This window comes from Tachypleus tridentatus, chromosome 9, assembly GCF_004210375.1.
Source record: "Tachypleus tridentatus isolate NWPU-2018 chromosome 9, ASM421037v1, whole genome shotgun sequence".
Taxonomy (NCBI): domain Eukaryota; kingdom Metazoa; phylum Arthropoda; class Merostomata; order Xiphosura; family Limulidae; genus Tachypleus; species Tachypleus tridentatus.
Window position 1 is genome coordinate 69,124,721 of NC_134833.1, and position 18,592 is coordinate 69,143,312.

General features: G+C 34.1%; 1 long non-coding RNA gene across 5 annotated transcripts in view; it reads left to right on the forward strand.

Annotated features, from left to right (window-relative positions):
- The window catches only part of LOC143225426 (uncharacterized), a 44,640-nt gene that overhangs the window by 16,467 nt on the left and 9,581 nt on the right, over positions 1 to 18,592 (forward strand). For all 5 annotated transcript variants that reach the window (XR_013013837.1, XR_013013841.1, XR_013013839.1 and 2 more), the window contains one exon: positions 8,102 to 8,302. This is a non-coding gene — a long non-coding RNA (uncharacterized LOC143225426). The remainder of the gene's footprint in view (positions 1 to 8,101; positions 8,303 to 18,592) is intronic.

Sequence of the window (18,592 nt, forward strand, 5' to 3'; positions counted from 1 at the left end):
AGGCATTTTCAAAACATTTTAAAGTAAAAAAAAATCTATCTTCATCTTGCTTATTGAATAAATAGTCTAAGCACAGAAGTACCCTTAAACTCAACAATAAACACAATTTACTATTCACTGACTAAGATTCTAAATGAACTTAAGAAATAATTCATTGTGGTTGTTTTATATTACATGAAAAGTATTGATTCATCATCTATCAAGAGCCTATAGGATATATTCATTAGCTTAACTTGTATTTTTATTTTCCACCGGTTTTCCCTGCAGTTCCTAATTTCACTCTCTAAGTTTCGGCAATTTTATGTACTTCAGCTACAATTTGCATCTAGCTCACTCAAAATCCTCTTCACGTTCCAAGAAATTATATGCAAATATGAAGGGTAAAACTTGTATTCCCCCTTTTCAAATTCCTCAATACGTCAGTGGAAATAATTCATTTGTGTTGTTTTTACATTAAATAAAAAGTGTTGATGCATCATTTGTATAGATCCTGAATGAATTCATAAATAATTAATTGAGGTTATTTTTATTTTAGATAAAAAAGTGTTGATTAACATTTGTATAGATCCTCAATAAGTTCATAAGAAATAATTCATTGAGGCTATTTTTATTTAGGATAAAAAGTGTTGATTATCATTTGTATAGATCCTAAATTAGTTCATAGTTCATAATAACTATTACTATAAAAAGAGGTAATTATCTCTTTATATAAATCACTTGTTAGGCCTCACTTAAAATGATGTGTACAGTTTTGACCTTCTTATCGCAGGAAGTATATCTTATTAGAAAGGGTTCAGAGAAGGACTATTAGGATGATCCTGGGAATGAAAATATTGAAAGGATAAATCAAGATATTTTGAAAAAAAAATAAGGATAAAGTGTAACGTGACTTTCTGGGAATGGATAGGGTGCAAACCTTAAATTATCTCGTACTTTACGATAATGGTAACAAACAAGTCTTGAGGACAAAAGTTTAGAAAAATGCAAGTTTGTCTCTAGTTGTTAGTTTTATTTTTCCAAATGTTTGCCAGGTGGGCAGAAGTGAAGCTGATAGATTGGCATATTACAGAAGTTTATGAAATATCTAGAGACTTTCTGAAGAAATAAAATATGTTTAACTATTTAATTGTATTGTGGCTCTTGAAGAACCAAATGAGCCATTTGTGTCTCTATGTTAAATAAGCCCATAATAGTAATTCACTACGACGTGAGATGGTTAAATGTTGATTTATATTTTCTGTAAACTCTAGATAAGCTAACAATAATAATTCACTATTACTGTGCTGTGTTGGATGAACAGTGTTGATGGGTGCTTTCTGAATATTTTAAATCTTAAGAACCAACTCCCATTATCAATACTAAGTTAGTGGAGAGTGTTCACTTTAAATTAGAATATTTTACATCACTCGAACTATCTTACCTGAATAATAAGCCACACTGAAACTCCTTGCTCCTCTGTGCGCCACGGAATAGTTTAAATGAAGTATGCTATCATAATATGAACTATATATGTAATTAGGCTTCACTAAACTCCGATTCATTGAGTCGTGCTCCGTCCCAGCTTTCCCGCTAAATCACTCGCGTTGTTCCGCTGGAGCCGACAAACAACCTCGTGGAACTGCTAATAAAAGACACGGCACTTACAGTGATGATACCTCTCACTGCTTCAGTATCACTAACAGAAGATTAAATTAAAATTCAATTTCAAGGTATAGGAGAAATATTTACAACAAATCATGTGTGCTCTCTAGTTGATTTGACCGTTTTCCAACCACGATGACAAAGTTTCGTAGCATTACAGCATACTGGCCGGTCTCCATGCCTGCGGATATCCTAACTCATGAGCACTCATAAAAAATATCTTCCTGTCCCCTTATCTCCCTCCCCTTCCCTTCGCCCTTCAATCCTAGTGCGTAAAAAAAGTATCCCAGCTTGAACCCAGGCGGTACCAAATACATAACAATCAGGGTGGGGTTGTGAAAATATAAGACAGAGAGTGGGATCGAACGTGGAATAAATTACAAAGGAATTAAAAATTTAGATTATGATAACAATTATTTTATTGGATTTTTCTAAATTGCCAAATATTAGTTCTGCTTATCATATTCTGATTTGAACTATTGTGAATTGGCCTGTGACTATTCTAAACCGTTAACACTGGAGAAAACCCATAACCTCTGACCGATATAGAAGTAGTTCTGATGTACACGTACTACTTGGGTTTTCTCTCTAACTCCATCTGGTTTACTATAATTTCTCAAATCTACAGGTACATTTCGTTATCGCTGTCTGTGTATTTACGTGACATTAGATGCCACCTGTGAACAGATGTATACATGACATAAAATACAGAAAACACAAAAGAGCCCACGTGCGTGCGACCTAAATAACAAAGAAAGCCTATATTTCAATAATTTTTAATAAATATCTTACCAGTTACTTGGTGCTCTTCTCCACTTCAAAATATCAAGTGTCAATGTCCAGGATGCTACACAAAAAAAAAAAAAAAACATATTAAAAGCTGGCTTTTTTTAGAAAAATAAAGCCAGTTGTCAAACAAAAGATGACGACTAGTAGGTAGTTCATTATTTTTCCATAAACGTTTAAGAAACTACAATTGGCGCAGTAATTACTAGTTACCAGGAAGTTAGCGTACCATTCGTTTCTACAGGATGGTCCCCAAATTAAATTTACACACTAATAATAATTCAGTTTATTAATGTTCGAGTTTAAGCATTTCACGCACTCTGATAAAGAGTGTAACGAGTTTTGGTATCAAAAGTTATAAGCACAGAAGTGTGGGCGATAAGATATATTTTGGTCTACAGTGATAAATCTTAGCGTGTTTCCTGTACACGTGCGCATTTGAAAAAAAAAAACACTGCTAGTCTTTACTCACAATTTAACGTATTTTTACAATATTCAGATAATTTGAAAAAGGTATAAAAATAGGTGCTTTTTACAATGCTCAGATAACACCATGTAACACAAATTTAGTTCCTGGATAGTATGTGTTATTTGTTAGTTGCTTATGTTGTAAAAGTACAGAAAATGGCCATTATTCCCTTCAAATGTTGCTTTTGTGACCTGGTTAATGAAATTTAGAAATTAACCTATTTTCTATGTAAAAACGGGCAAATTTGCACATTTTTATTTACATAAGGTCTGAATAAAACAACATATGAATCAAAATTTACATGTGTTTATACTAAAGTTATACAAAAATGAAGAACATTGTTTAGAAGCGAGTAGTTTTTCGAGATTTGCGACTGTAATGTAAATCACTTTCACGTATCAGCCCCCAAATATAGTCTCCCATCATGTTTTCATTATACGCTCCTTGGTAGCGTCGTTCAAAGTCCAGTATATCTTGGTGGAAGCGCTCGCCTTATTCCATTGAGTATGCTCCCATGTTCTCCTTGAATTTATCAAGACAAGCGTCAAGGATACGGACATTTAGGGACATCCTGCAGCCCATTTTGCCGTAGTTCTATATCAGAACCTCAATCAATTCCACATAATTTTCGGCCTTTTGATTGCCCAAAATTCCCCGAACCACTGCGACAAAGCTGCTCCAAGCTATTTTATTCCTTCCGACTGAGCTTCTTCGGGAATTCTGTACACTCCAGGATCTTCTTTATTTGTGGTCCAACGAAGATACTAGCTTTGACTTTTGCCTCAGACAGCTTATGGAAGAAGTCTCGAAGGTACTTGAAGGCTACAGACTCCTTATCAAGAGCTGTAACAAATTGTTTCATAACACCCAATTTTATATGCAATGGTGGGAACAACACCTTCTGGAGGTCCACTAGTGACTCACACTTGACATTGTGCCTCCCCATAGAGAACTCGATCTGTTGTGGCCAGTGCTTCCTGTTGTAGTGCGCTGCGGTGTCCCAAAGGCAAAGATAACAGGGAAACTTGGTAAAGCCTCCTTGGAGACCCATCAAGAATGCCACCATTTTGAAGTCTCCGATAACCTCCCAGCCACACTCATCATACTTCAAGGCTTCTAGCAAGGTCTTGACGCTGTTGTATTCGTCTTTCAGGTGCACCAAGTTTTAAAAGGTCTAAAATTTGTATAATATAAAATCTTACTATTCAAGCAAACAAAAATTGTATTTCTTACCTTCTAGAGTTTTCTTGCAGTGCTTGCAGGTAAAATAAGGTGCCCAGGGTTTGTCTTGATCCTCAACAGACATGTTGAAATATGACTTGTAGGCTTCACACATTTTATCAGATGCTGTCACAGAGTACGTTTTCGCTTTTGTCTTGATAAATTGGCCACATACATAGCAGAATGTGTCTGGAGAATACTTGCAGCTTTTTGATGCCATCTCTGATAAAATCAGATAGGTCTATGTGTTCACTTAGGCAGCTAGAACTAAACTGAAGTGGTGAGCGGTGAGCCCCTCTATATGTATTACTTTGGAAAGTTCTAGAAAATTCTAAAAAGTTCTTGAAAATTCTCGCAAGTTCTACAACAGTCTAAAAAGTTCTTGAAAATTCTTTATCAGCTACTCAGCACTGAATCTACCTGGAATGTTCTGGAAAATGAGTAAATTTGAAAATTTCATAACCCAGGTTACAAAATCAAAGTTTGAAGAGAAAAATAAGTCTTTTCCATTTACTTTAAGCATAAGCGATTTGGAAATAACACTTTCTCTCCAGGAACAAGAAAAAGTAAAAAATTTGTTACGTAGTGTAATTTGAAAATATAGGTACAGCGATATGTCTACAGACTTACAAGAATAAAAACTGGGTTTCGAAATCTGTGATAGGCAGAACCCAACTAGCCCATTGTGTAGATTTGTGCTCAACTTCAAACAAACAAACAAAGAGTACAGAACAATACGTTTTTCTTTGTTTGTTTTTTGTAAATGATATGTCTATAACTTTTTCTAAACGGTATGAGCTTTTCTCTGAAGGATATGGAAATTATTTATTAAATAATGTGTACTCTTTCGAAATAGTATGGATATATTTTGGCCAGATGGTAAACGGTTTGAGTACACTGATTTTTAAAGCTATAAAATAATGATATACTAAAACATTTTTGTACCACTTTATGAACATACGTGATTAGGTTAAGAGTGGCACTGCTCGTCTGAAGGCATAGCTTGCAGCTGATATGTTTCATTCCTTAAACTAAGTCTTAAAAATTATCTAAACATACATATTTGGTTTAAAACGAAGACCCAATAAGATATTTTGGGTTTACAATCCTGTGCTTAAACCACAGTTAAACAATAAGACTCTTTTGGGCTTACAACAGGTTTGTACCGGTACGTTAAAGTGTGGTTGTAAGTTAGTTCAACCCCAGCCATAAGTTATTTTGTGTCTACTATCCTACAGTTAAACCATAGCTAAGTTATTTTTGGGCTACAATCCTGTACTTAAATTAGAGTTTTAAGTTATTTTAAGTCTACAAGCCTGTAGTTGAAACTATAGCTACAATTTATTTTGGGTCTACGAGCCTGCAGTTAAACTATAAGTTATTTTGAGTATGAGTCCCAGTTTAAAATATTTTGTATCTAAGTGTCTATGCTAAAACCAAAAATGAGAGTTATGCCTGTGTTTTAAAATATAGAATGAAGTCTTATTTTGCATAGTGAATTATCTGAGCTAAGACTGAAATGATTGTTTGAAGACTTCACTAGATTTACCTTGCGGTATTTCAATATTGAAAGAACAGGTACAGTCAAAACAAAAATTACGTATCACGCCTGCATGTGTGCAACATGATTTATTGTCGTTTCAGTTATACACTAGTGAAAGCTAACTCTACATGATACATTAAAAGGATGACAATGTCACGTTTACTCTTGTCTTTTGATCTTTATGTATGTAACTCTAAGTTATCTACTCGAGTCGAGGCTTCAAATCTAAATTTCTTTATAGAAATGTAAGTAGACTGACGTATTTGTGAAATGTGACCTCTTTGCTAACGATCTTTACTGGATTTCTATACTTGAAAGCAGCACAAAGGTGTATAATTTTTTGTTCATGATTTTTGTATACACTCAGGTCACATGTCATACAGTCCGGACTTGGAAGACATTTGAGATCCCCAACATGGCTGTTATAATACGGTAATGGGCTTAAACAATGCGGTTTAATGAAAAAATTCGATGGTACAAATAGAAATAACTAATGACAGTAAAGGCGTTATCATTTTCTAAGGATTAGGGAGTTTCACACATGAGGTTATTTGAAATTTATTGGACGTTTTTTTTAGTTCTCTTTACAAGTATTATAATGAAATTTTCTCTGCTATAAGCTGAACCTGTCCGTAACAGACATTACAAAATAACTTTCGGTAATATATCAGTTATTTAGAACAGTTCTTATAAATTTAATTTAATGTTAATGCGTTTCGCATCTACAAAGTAACATAAAATTATAATTATAAAACCAATTATATTATAAACCAAATCTACATTAACTAACTCATCGATCAATGTAAAAAACATGTAATGACTTTTTCAAAGTGTTTTCTAGCTTTGTAGAAGTACCTTAAATACATTTGAAAATTATATAAATAAGTTCTATCACAGTCTAAGTTAGTAACCCAAATTGTAACTGTCTAACCCTATGGTTTGTTTTTGTTTTTTTGGAATTTCGCACAAAGCTACTCGAGGGCTATCTGTGCTAGCCGTCCCTAATTTAGCAGTGTAAGAATAGAGGGAAGGCAACTAGTCATCACCACCCACCGCCAACTCTTGGGCTACTCTTTTACCAACAAATAGTGGGATTGACCGCACATTATAACGCCCCCACGGCTGGGACGGCGAGCATGTTTAGCGCGACGTGGGCGCGAACCCGCGAAACCTCGGATTACGAGTCGCGCACCTTACGCGCTTGGCCATGCCGGGCCAGTCTAACCCTATGGATAAGCAAGTTTAAGAAAAAAAAAAAAAAAAAGTCTAAATTTATCCCCGTGGTAATACTCAAAAATATTCTGTTTACCAGTGACAATAAATATGTCCGATAAAATCTCTAACTTGAATCTGTAATAATATGAAGAAATATCCTGTGAAAAATATGAATCACAAAGTAATTTAGCTTTCGTGTTAATATTATTAAAACTTTACCCTGTCAATAATATTAATAATTATATCGAATACGTGTCTAATTTAGTGTTGTGGTAATATTGAAAATGTTATATTATTAACAATTTGGACATTGTGTGTTAATGAATTATTTTATTAAAATCGTTTTAATGCTATACTTGTTACTTTCTAAATTATTATATGAAAACTGCTAAGCCTTATATAACAAAAAATATTGTTACCTGTAATCCATTTATGATTATGAGTTGGTAAAATACTTGTGAAATGTATAATAACAGTGATATGCTGAAATAATATCGTTTTTGTGATGTTTACTTTCTTTATGAGAACATTTAACAAAACGTGTTTCAGATTAATTAACATCTCTACTAAATTAAAAAAAACTCAGAAAAGTGTAAAATCTGTTACCAATTTTTATAAAGAAAACTCGGAAAAGTGTGCATTATGTTAATTCTTTTTTTATAAAACAAAAACTAAACATTAAAAAAGTGTATACTCTGGTAGTATTATTACAAGAACAAAACCTCAGAAACATGTACATCCTGATAGTATTATTACAAACACAAAAAAAAAAAAATGTAACATTGTTACAAACACAAAACCTCAGAAACCTATACATCCTGATAGTACAAAACCTCACAGACCTGTATATCTTGACAATATTATTACAAACAAAAAACCTCAGAAACATGTATATCCTGGTGGTATTATTACAAACACAAAACTTCAGAAACGTTTATATCTTGACAATATTATTACAAACACTAAACCTCAGAAACGTGTACATCCTGGTGGTATTATTACAAACAAAAATAACCTCAGAAACATATATATCTTGACAATATTATTACAAACACTAAACCTCAGAAACGTGTACATCCTGGTGGTATTATTACAAACAAAACTTCAAAAACGTGTACATTCTGATAGCATTCAAGTTAAATATTTTAGTACATTTGTTTCTGACCCCTTATTCTGTTTATAGTTGCCGTTGTTGCTAAATTCACGTCTTCTATGTAATTGGGCAGGTCAAGAGTAAACGTCTACTTGTGGTGATTTCTTATGCAACGAACCAAGTAGCTGCCGGGGGTGCTTGCATTACGGTACAGAACCAACAACGTTGACCCAACCGGAAGCCCCAGTATCACGTGACTCTCACATCCCTTTATTCCTCAACAAAGCCAAGGGTGTCTGTTAAGGAACACGGCCTGGAATAAACTCTGTCCCAGGTATTAGAACTCAGTATGTACACACATGCACATGTATCAAAACATCTCGAGCGTGTTCACATGCACACTGCGATTGACAAGAAACTGTTAGTTATCACCGAGCAACTTAGTGGGAAATTGTTTGACTCGTAACTAACGGCCTCTATGAAGAGGTAGACACACAGTTTCATTAATTGTTTAATGTTTCACTAAAATACATTAAAATGTATATATAATACTAAACTATAGCTGACCGCCTGTGTTTATATCTACTTTAGAGACAGGTCATATTATGTACATTCACGATTATAATACATTTAATACTGGCAAGTTATATTATGTACACACACTATCCTCTAAGCATACTAAATAATTAAGTTAGTTACTGTACTCATGTAGCAGCCCTCCTGCTACAATTAAGTCTCTCGATGGTATTATCAACCAGAACAAATTGTACATATTTACTTACTATAATATGACATTTTCAATAATAAATTGGTCGATTACAAGTGAAAATTATGCATGATTTATTTGTTTTCCGTTTTGTCTATTCGTTGTTAAACACAAAGTTACACAATGAGATATCTGTGTTCTATCCATAACAAGTATTGAAACCCGGTTTTTAGCGGTTTGAGCCCTCAACCACCAGCTTCATGGATGGAACACGAGAAAATTATATATTTATATTTTTGTAGGTATTTTTCATCTTTTCGACTGCAACTATTACAAGTTTTACATTAACACGGTTTTAAAAATTATTGAATGGCCTAGCTTTACAAATATCACTCAGCAATGAATTACTTCCTGAACTCGAACCTAAGTTATCTCTTATACTCACTTTTTGTTCATTGAAACAGAAATTAAATATTCACGAAACTGGAGTAATAGTCAAATTCATTAACTAACTCAATAATCAAACAACACACTCATTAATCAAATTAACAATTCATCCTTATCTGGTTATATTCGTGTTTTATTTCGTTCAAATATATTTTAAACTTTCACTAAAATTCCACTAATTGAACTGCGCGCTTTTCATATCACGTAAAACTCAGACGATATGTAATGTACGCTTACTTCAGACCTACATACTGAGTGCCAGATGATATGTGATGTACACTACAGACCAACATTATGATTTCCAAGTGATATGCAATGTACACTTATTTCAGACCTACATAAACATTTTCAAATACGTTTCATGTTATGCAAGATTGCTAGACAATTAGAGTGCAAATTGTAGTTTATAGACATATCTCTCAGTATAACTTTTCTCTACCCATTACAGTTCATAAAATTTCCCTGTATTGAGAAACCACAAAACAGCTTTGGGTTGTAGTAATAAAACTCTCCCGCCGTGTGACCTTGTGTCTGGATAACTGAGAAATTTTGTGGGCTGGGTAATCTTTCACAGAGTGATATATAGTGGTCACATAAAGGCATTGACCATTGTCTTCAGAGTAGATGCGGACTTCATTTAGAATCGATGTTGCATCATAGGAGGGACACTAAAACCCCGTTTTAAAGCAGTACACTCTATATAAACTGTCCAAATGAAAGAAGGCGTCGATCATGTATTTCGCTGCTAAGAGACCGCTTTAAGAGGTTGTCAGTTCCACTTTATTCGGTTGATAACTACAAATGTTAAATTCAGAACGTGAGAAAAATAGACGATTGGTTTTACTACAGATCAAATAACGTCAGATAGATACACAGAATATCTTACCACAGCTTGACCCTGACGTTACAGAGCAATTCAGAAAGACTTGTTTATCTTACCACAGATCAATCAAATTTCTAATATCACATACCAAAATAGACAACTCTTTGTGTATATCACTCTAAGGTAAACACCTGTAAGACAAACATAAACTTTATTGCTAGATTACCAAAATTTGATGTTTATTTAAGACAGCTCCGTAAAGGAGCAGTTAGGATTGGAGAAAGGATATCTCCTCTTACCACGGGACCCAGCATGGCCAAGCGTGTTATCTTCTCTTACCACGAAGCCCGGCATGGCCAAGCGTGTTAAGGCGTTCGACTCGTAATCCGAGGGTCGTGGGTTCGAATCTCGGTCGCACCAAACATACTCGCCCTTTCAGCAGTGGGAGCGTTATAATATTACGGTCAATTCCACTATTTGTTGGTAAAAGAGTAGCCCAAGAGTTGGCGGTGGGTGGTGATAACTAGCTGCCTTCCCTCTAGTCTGCTAAATTAGGGACGGCTAGTGCAGATAGCCCTCAAGTAGCTTTGCGCGAAATTCAAAACAAACAAACAAACAAACTCTTACCACGCGGCTTGCATAGTAACCACACAATACGTATCACAACAATTTGTTTGTAATGCAATCAATGGGATATACAAAATACTACATCTTAAATATGATCTGTAGAGACCATGGGTAGCCAAATGGTTACGGACGATAGGGTCGCGGGTTGAAATCCTTATCTCACCAAACGTGTTCGCCTTTTCAGCAAGTATTCTTTTTACCAACGAATACTGTGAGACTACAAGAAAGACAGCTCATCATCACCGCTAGATTAGTGGAGATATCTTGTGTAGTTTGGGGCGAAATTCAAAACAAATCAAATGACTCGTGATGACAAGAAAACCCACTGGTAGAGAAAAATATATGTGTAAAAACGGCTGGTATGGGTTGAGAAATTTTTTCACCAAATAACTAGTAATAAGAAATCTTAATACATCGAATCTGTTTAAAGCTGACCGGCTCGATGGTCTTGCCCGATTCATATTAATATGTTTATTAATATGGGTTTATATTAGAATCAAAAATCACGCCAACAGTGACCATCGTTTATGGTCAGTGTGTGTGTGTTTTCTTATAGCAAAGCCACATCGAGCTATCTACTGAGCCCACCAAGGGGAAGCGCACCCCTGATTTTAGCGTTGTAAATCCGTAGACATACCGCTGTACTAGCGGGGGGCTTATGGTCACTGTCTACTTAACTAATTGAAAGAAGAACTGCGGTTAAACTGTGGAGGTTGACCATGAAAGTGAACGTTATTAATTATTGATAGTTTGAGTCTATTTATTTATTCATATCTGACCATATTTATATTAGTTTATATAACTAAGGTGACAGACACTTTACCAGAATTAGTGCTGTAACAATATTTTGTATTTAGTATCTGTGGCGACTTTACCAGAATTAGTGCTGTAACAATATTTTGTATTTAGTATCTGTGGCGACTTTACCAGAGCAAAGTTCCGTGTATGAAGTTTTACCTTTTGTTACCTTATAATCCCACGTGAAATAACTATTATCAGTATAAAAGGCACGAATTTCTGATATTTGTATGGCAAAATACATATAAATCTTGACAATACTTATGTTGAAAATCAATAAACAGGTTAATTAAGATTCTTAATGTTGAGATCTAGTCAGTTTGATGATTTCGATATTGACCTTATTCAGTGAACGTGGTTCCAGTAAAGTAAAGCCCTGAAGATACCTGAGATAGTGTTTTACAGCACCAACACTGGTGAAAAAATTATTTGCATCGTCATTCTTAACCGTAAACATCAATATAATTTGATAATCACTGAATAGATAAATAAACTTTCAATCTAGCAATAATTCATAAAATTTCTTGCGAAGCCAAATTCTAAAGCTTAAATTCCAGCCTATTCTTACATTATATTGACGTGATGAATCCTGTAGCAAAACATTCAAGCTGGTCGCAAAATCATGATACTAACGAAGTTTGGTTATTCATATCAAAGTGAAAGGAAAAAACAAAACAACATAAGATTATTTCAGTTAGCACAAAAATAATTAATTGCAGCTGCAACAAGGATAATGACAAGTAAACTATAAATGTAACTTAAGCATTAATACAAACTTGTGGGGAGATAACCATCGGTCTTTCGTTTGAGCCAATCTTACAACGAAAAATAAAAGATATCTTCCATATCGCCTGTAGATTACATTCCAAACACGTCGCGCCACGCTGCGGTAAAAAAAGAAAGAAAAAGTTACGCATGCGCAATTCGAAGTGGCGATTGGCAGCCATGCTTTCTTTTGAATTCGACCAATAGAATCAGTATAATTTACATGAAAACTAAACAAACTCAAGGAGGAGTTTGTATTAATCGTCAGGTCGTAAGCCAAGGGTAACCTTTGTTGGTAAAGGTTTAACCAATGAAACCAAAGTATATTGTCTCTTTCTGAGCTGAACTGCCGGTAAGAAACAGGCGATAAGAAAGATTTATTACGATTGTCTCTTCAGCTTAACATACTCTATTAAACTAGACAACAGGGCCGTAGATTTTTTACACCCGATGGGAGGATATGATTTTTGCAACCACTTATGTGGACTGTTCAATTTGCAAATTGGTAATTCTGATTACGTGAACCTGAAAGCTGTAAACATGCAGTCACAGAGTAATCTTGTTGCCACGATACTTGCATGTATACTTAGGCCTGCTTACTGATACTTACGAACTATCGCTTGGATCGTAAAGCTTAGAAGTACGCGTATATTAAAGATGTACATTTCGGCTACTGAAAAAGCTTACATCTAGGCCTAATTATGTAATTCGATTGGTAAGAACACGAGAATCACAAGAACAAACACACAATTTGTAGGCCTGTGATGCAATAAAACAATTCAACAGACCAAACTGTAGGGGGGGATGATTGTATGCACCATACCCCCACCTAAAATAAAGGGGAAATGTATCCCCAATCTCTCCAAGGATTTACGCCCCAACTAGACACAAAATTATTCTTTTATGATGAAAATGCATACTACTTAACACAAATTATACACTACTTAACACAAACTATACACTACTTAACACAAATTATACACTACTTAACACAAACTATACACTACTTAACACAAACTATACACTACGTAACACAAATTATACACTACGTAACACAAACTATACACTACTTAACACAAACTATACACTACGTAACACAAACTATACACTACTTAACACAAACTATACACGAAGTGCGTTCATATTTGGTGTGAACTGTCTTGCATACCAGCAATGGTGTCAGAATTAAAAATACAACCACAGTTGTTTATCTGAAGTACATTAATCCGAAAACATACATTAGATGATATTAAAACGCTTCAACTTTTATGTACAAGTTCTACTAAGAAATTACTGTGGAAAACTCAAACATGAATTAAAGTCACTGTCAAATATTTAATTAGCCACCACATTTAAAACATAGTGCATGCCTGGGTTTGCATTTATGTGAATAATACAAAGGACTAAACGTTTATAACAATGCAATATACAAAACACATTAGGCGAAAAACGAAAATGGTGTAAACTGTACGTTTATAAGAATACTATATACAGAGGAGACGAAGTTTAAAAGAGAAATGAGATACACCGTATGTACAATACAGTATACAGAGTACACCAAACTTAAAACAGTGTATGTAGATAACAATACTGTATATGGACAAGAAAACCACGTTTAAAACAGAGATAGCATACACTGTATATAGACGACAATGCAGTATACAGTAGACACTAGGTTTAAGAAAGCGATTGCACATATTCTATATAGATAACAACACGGTGTACAACGGATATCACGTTTAAAACTGTGTATACAGTGTAAATAGATAACAATACAGTATACAGAGGACACCACATTAAAAGTAACATGGCATATTCTTTATATCGACAACGTTATTTTGTACAGAAGAATTCAGGTTTAAAAGAGATATGATATACACTGTATATAGATAAGAATGCAGCATACAACGGACGCCAGATTTAAAAGAGATATGGTATACACTGTAAACAGATAAGAATACAGTACACAAAGGACGCTAGTAAATCTCCAAAAAATCCAGGAAGATATGAACGTTGTTTGAATTTCGGGTAAAGCCTCTTCATTGTGTCAAATACTCCTTGTTCGAGTAAATATCTTATTTATGGCTTCTTTATTGTAATGTTTTTATCTTAATGTCCTAAAGTATAAGTTTAGATAAGGTTTTGTGTTTTACGTCACACGGTTGGGCTATTTCTTTGCTCTGTTGTTTATAACACTCAGTTTCTCATTGCTGTAACTGGCTGTACCAAAACTTAGTAGGGAAGAATTTAGTTCTTAGGAATCGTTTTCATCATCTAGACGAGCTGATCTTAGTGGCATTATTTCATCACTAGATGGAGCAACCAGTAAAATACTATACATTAATAGAAACAACAGAAGAGATCAGATACTCCACTTAGATACAGCGATCTTTCTAATTATGATTCATTGTCAGAAATGTTTATAAGGAAGCCACTTCTGATGGTCTGTTTTTACAGTGTTCCTGGACACCTTCCACCTGTTAAGTTTCATTAATTATGACTTACCTTCACAAACATCAGTAAACCGGTCTGACGAACTGATTTACACAGTCAGTTCCGTAAGAGACGAGATCTCCTAAGCGATATATATTTCTTGCCAAAACTTATTATGAAAGAGATGTATTTTCCTTAATATTATATACAACTTTCACGATTCATTTAAGAGAAAATCAACTTCCGAAATATCTTCAATCCAAGAGAAAAACATTTAAAAATCAATCATGAAATGTACTGTTTTTTCTCCATTGTTAAAATATAAAATTCAAAAGGAACGGCGAAGTTTACATCTTATCTCCTTTCATTTCTTTCTAAAAAGCTCTAAACCCCACAGGTCTTGTTATGAAGTACAAATACTATCAAAAAGCTCTAAACCCCACAGTTCCTGTTATGACGTACAAATGCTATCCAAAAGCTATAAACCCCACAGGTCCTGTTATGACGTACAAATACTATCCCTACTTTTCGTTTACTTTTATCAAAGAGAAATTCAGTATTGGATACGTGCTAAGTCTGGGAAGATGCGCGGTATGGGCACGTGGTTAGGGCGCTCGACTCGTAATTCGAAGGTCGCGTGTTCGAATCCCCGTCACAAACATGCTCGCCCTTTCAGATGTGGAGATGTGTCAGGTAATCCCATTATTCGTTGGTAAAAGAGTAGCCCAAGCGTTGACAGTGGGTAATGATGATTAGTGCCTTCTCTCTAGTCTTACACTGCTGGCACAGATAGCTCTCGTCTGGCTTTGTGAGAACTTCCAAAAACAAAGAAAATAGTCTTGGGAGAATTACCATAGCAAATGATCATATATATATATATATATAACTGTTTGTTTGTTTGATGAAGTACTCAGTTTTACAAACTCCTGAAGCAATTAAAATATTGGGAAAATCTAGCACAAATAAAGAAAACAAACAATTCTTTCAGAGCATCAATAGCCATAGTCCGAATATAACACGGTGTACCTTAATTTAGAACTTGGCAAGTTCTAATCACTGAAGGAAAAATAACCATTTATTTCTTCGACAATGGGCCGAATGCCGTCTAGAGGGTTCATCTGTTTTAACTGGCTCACACCACAATACAGTATGGTGTTGTCGGTTAGTCAATCGACACAAAAATGACGTCACATAAGGGACGTTTAACATTGCAATTTGTACTGTCGTGACGTCAGTAAAACGTGCGCGTGTCATAAATCAAGAGAAGAATTATACACTCTGTAAGCTACAACACGTCAATACATATAAACTTCAAAACTAGGAAATAAAAATATTTATTTTCAATTTTGGTTTTATTTACTCTTGAAACAATAAACTTTCAAGGACCCTGCTGAAGTGTTCTAGTACATAGAAAAACTGAACGTCTTTCATTTTGTCTTTATTAATGCAAAAATAAACTTGGCACTTTTTTAAATGCAAAGTATTCAGCTATATATTATAGCTGCACAATCCAGGAATACTGACTGTTATGAGCTTTGATATTTGAATGAATAAACTAAACATTAAAACAGAACTACATTACTTACCAAATCATTTTAAAGCTTATACAACTTCAAGTTCGTGGTAATTCCGTTCTGGAATGATATTTTAAAATAAATCCTGTGATTGTAACTACAATCCTATCTGAGAGTTTTAAAATAGCTTCATATGCTCACAGATCATTGTGACATGTATCGAATCTTACTAATAAAGTCACGTCGTCTAAATCTCTACGGGTAACTTATTTATCACTAAGTTAATTGTTAAACGTTTCACATTACTTACAAGTAAAATATCTTGGAGTATTATTAAACGTTTCGCCTTTCTTATTTTTAGACATTATTGAATGTGACAGCTTTCTTATTATTAAGGCATCTTGGATCATTGTTAAATGTTATGTGTTTCTTATTTGTTAGACATCTTGGAACATTGTTAAAATATACAAAAAGTAAGATGTTAAACAGTATGTACTGCCTGCTGTAATACTTCATTCTTTAATAATGTTCCTACATGTTGTAGACTCTCAAACTATGTAGTTACATATGTGTACTGACTGAGGTATTGTTGCTTTTTTGAATATTACTACCTGGATATTCACACTGAAATGATGTAGCTATCTATATGTAATACCTGGTGAAATACTTCCTTCATATTGTGAAGTAAACAATTAACATAAATGGCATGTCATTAATAAACGTAATGTCAGGTTTAATAGTTCATTATTGTCATACATTAGATCAAGGGTTCCTACACCTTTTAGCTTGAAAGCATCTGAAGCCCTTAGACCTCTTGTTGAAGAGCTCCACTTAATGATCTAATAGAAAGTTTGAATTATTTTCCTTTGATCTACCTTACTTTCATTGCTTTATGATTGAAAAAATAATAATTTCAGGCATAAATAATGTAGTGTTGTCACATTTATTGAAATAAACAGAATTCTCACTGAAAATGTTACGTGGTCTGTTGCCAGGGGGTTTCAAACAATATGTCCTCCTTATGGCTATCTTATGTTCTGTTTGTTGCAACACTTCACGACATACAACAAACCCGTGCTTTCTGTATCATCATCTCCCATTCTCCGAAAAGAATATGTGATTAAATATTTTCATATAAAATCGTACACGAAAGGAATATTATATACATCTGGTTTTAGTGTCTTAACTTACTTTTACCGCATTTCAATAAATACGTGTTAACGCAACAAGAAAACCATAGATTAGATAAGGTAACAGTAACTCCTAACATTTTAGATTTCTGACTGGGTCACTGGACGAATTAACACACAAAATTTTGCTTGGTTACTACCGTCTTCTGGGGTCACGTTTTTACGAGACTGGGGGCCTTCAAGGACGTCTGTGTCTAGTTGTTGCTGAGTGATATAAGCCAGGGTGAACCATGTTCACGTGCTCGAGAGGCCAGCTTTCCTGGATTGCGACAATCGAGTTTTTATACGTCTGGACCACTAATGTGTCATTGTCGTGTGAACGTAAGTTAACGTGATAACTGTGTATCGTTTTAATGGCATCAAATTACAGCCTGCTGGTTTCTATTAGCAACCAATCATCTATGGTTAACATTATCAAGTACAGCATGTAATACAAAGTTAACAATATTACGTATTTGTTTCTATTAACGATCAAATACAGTGTGTAATACAATGTTAACGACATGACGTATAAGTTTCTACTAATTATAACGTAGAGCATATAGAATGTTAACAATATTTTATTGTAATATTATGAATTCAATTTCCACATCTTTTCCCAAATGTTGTTGCTAAATTAAATAAATATTTTCCAAACAGAAACACAAATTTCATATTTTTTTTACAGTTTGAATTATTTTCATATATTCACTGTACAGATTGCAGCAAATGCATTATAGAATATGAAATCTAATTCTACCAACTGACGAAACCTGGCATCCGACTGTTGTGGAGTTAACAATCAACTTATAGGTGCACCAGTTTCTAGTTTCTAACCCTTTCATAACATTTTTTATATAATGTTTTGTTTTGTTTGGGTGCAGACGTCTCACCTAGCAAGTATTACATCAACGATGGTAGGCAAGTTTATTCAAGTAACTAAAGCGATTGTTTTAACTGAATGGTTAAAACATGAAAAACAAAACGATATCTAAAAGAAACAGTTAAAAACAGAAAAAAAATACAACTCTGCATAATAAATCGGTGAACACGAAATAAAATCAATCATCTGTGAGAAGCACTTCAAATAAGAATCAAACATAATTGTTTCTAACTACATCTCAAGTATGAATAAACATAACTGTCTGTTGAACACTAAAAATAAAAAAACTCTCTAATAAACAATTAAAACATGAAACAAAACAAACAATGTCTAAGAACATGAAAAAAAATATTCTTTCTCTACTAAACCTTTAATTATGAAATAAATTCAACGATCTATACAAAAAATACCCATTAAAACATAAGATAAATCCAATAGTCTCTTATAAAGTCTCAAAGT